Here is a 2,676-nt window from a genome sequence, read left to right as displayed (position 1 = left end):
GGTAGAGCTTCTGTTATGAGGGGGTTTCTGCTTCAGGGGCCTTGGATAGAGGGAATCAATGCTTTCCCCATACCAGTGCAATGGCCCGATCAACCGTCAGCCCGTCGCCGGTCACCAGTCACCGTCCACCACCGTTCGACCCAGCCCGGGCACAACTGCTCAGCCAAGGGCAAAGTGCCCTGTGCAAGGCGCACCTATTTCCCCCCCCGATCCCCCCGTTTGGCATCGCTGAGGATGCGCATGGTGGTGCGTGCACTATTATTGATCTGGCAGGAGCCGTGGCGTAAGTCCCGACTACCGAGTTCTGTCACTAGTTATGTATGCTCAACTGTTGTACACAAGACCTGCACCCAAGGTGGGCCTCAAGCGGGTAAACAGGTGTGCCATTTCATTTACGACGGCGCCAGCTCGCAGCACCTACCTTGCTGAGAGGTCATGGCATACCTCCCTTAGGTGTAGTACATGTGTAGGTAGAGGTAGGTAGGTCAAGCAGGTACTTTCCACAAACTCCATCGGTACGCGATTCTTCGTCAAAATGGCGCAGTCCTCTGAGCATCTCTTTGTCCTGCATCACCGACTTTGAGGCTACCCCGGTACGATCAATGCCTGCGAGTAAAGAAAGTACTATCGAAAAGTACTCATCGTAAACAAAGCAAAAGACCGTCGCCCTTTTGAGCGCCATACATGGTACCATGTGCTTCTGGCCTCCCTTGTGCGAGCACCACATGAGTACGGGCAACAAAGGACGGGTGGAGTGTGCTCTCCTCGATTATGCCCCCGAAACAGCGTGCGAGGTTTTGTTGCCGTTCGCTGGGGCTGCCTCCATCGATCTCAGAAGCTAACTGAACTGCACCAAGAAGCAGCTAACGGCGAAACGAGCCATCTTGGGGCCTGGCTGAGACCCGGCGACGGTGGACGCAAGGACACCTGTTACTGATATATACCGCTAACGACTCGAAGGCCTTCTCCCCCCGACAACCCGTGGTTGTGGTGGCGGCGGTGGACAACGTGAGGGAAACGACAGGCCCCAGCTCACGATGCTGGTTTGCACAAGTGGCGGTTGGGGCTGCGATCAAGCCCTGGTCTCACTGTCTGCCTAGCAGTCCCCGACTGTCACCGTTCAACTACCTGACACGAAGCTAGGAACAAGCGGGCCAGGCATGTCACCCAGTTCGTACCTTGAGGTCCGGCTCGTCAAGCTTTCTCCCAGGGACTCCCTGCGGCCCTCCACTCTGGCTGGCCAACTTGCGCTTTACGGGCGGAGTAAGTGGGACACGGACAAGTGCCCATTGGCCATGTGGACTGCCGTCCTCCGCTGCCCTGCTCAACTTGACCCGATCCTGGCTCGTACCGCTCATGTACATGTGTTGCACTGACCGCGGCGTTCGTCGTCCACGTCCCCGTTCTAGACGGTCACAGTCCCTGACACACGGATTTACATCCACGTGCGAGGGTTCTGGCCATGAACAGCCACGACGATCCCTTCGCTCTCTAGTTTTGGGCAATGGGGGGGGGGGGTACCACATGTGTTATTGCTGGCAGGCGGTGTCACTGGAATACATTGACTCGGCGCCCAAAGGGGCATGTTCTTTGCCGCTCAGGGGATCCCGAAGCGTGAGGAGACTCCTGCGCACATCTAGATGGTCATCCGCTATAGACATCGATTACCTCTTGCTGCAGAGTGCGTCGATCTCATCGGTCCTTTACCTTCCACTACGTCGAAGAAGGAACAGCAGCGTCCTGGTGTGGATCTTGGTGGTGTGATCATGCGAGGTCATGCGAGGCATCACTTCAAACCGACCAAGATGTGCACTTCCACCCAAAAGACGCAGATCCGTCAACAAGGCTCGAGTACACGTCTAGTACTTGCCACCTGGTCAGGTCTTCCCGTCTAGCCAGGTAATTACCCGTGAGATCCTTGCGCCGTCGCGCGGTTTACCCCTGTTCTAATGTCTCCCCCATGCGCCGGCGCCGATAAAGGGGAACATTTGACGAATGAGAGTTCCTGCATCTACATGTACTTGCAGCCCTAGCTTGTCTCGGAAAGCCCATCAGCGGGACCCTGGACGCCGCTGCTTGGGCCTTTAATTCAATCAAGCCACCATTCTATGCTAGGTATTCTACCTTGCCCAGATAGGTACCTACTGTACTGTTCTGTCTAGTACAGTACAGGTGGGAGCGGGCCTGCACAAAGCAAGCACAACAGGCGCTACGGACAATGCATTGAGTTGGTCATCCCATCTCTGGCAAACCAATTCTTGTGATGAAATCGGGACACATTCAATTGACAGGAAGGGAGCGGTCAGGATAGTCAACTTGCCTCTTCAATCCCTAGTGACTCGTCATCACCACGAGGCACCACAAAGGTGTCGCATACCCACAAAGCAAATGGGCCCGTGGAGTCGACCCCCAGGATCCAGAGGGGATCAACCTCCAACACAGGTTCTAGGCCCATCAGAAGACTATTGGATCAGCGTCTGTCTCCCTGGTTGTTGCGCGCCACCTGGATCCACGTGTCGGTGCGAGCGCGAAAAACCAAGAAAACAATGGCTTCGAGATGAATCTGATTGCCTGACACGGAAAATATTGGGTCTATGCCCAGGCACTGCAATCTGACTCGTTGAGCTGATGAACCACCGGGGTCCCTTCGATGAGACTACCGAGATCATTCCTACG

The sequence above is a fragment of the Verticillium alfalfae genome, genomic scaffold (assembly GCF_000150825.1).
Source record: "Verticillium alfalfae VaMs.102 supercont1.1 genomic scaffold, whole genome shotgun sequence".
Taxonomy (NCBI): Eukaryota; Fungi; Ascomycota; class Sordariomycetes; order Glomerellales; family Plectosphaerellaceae; genus Verticillium; species Verticillium alfalfae.
This window is presented reverse-complemented; position numbering follows the sequence as displayed.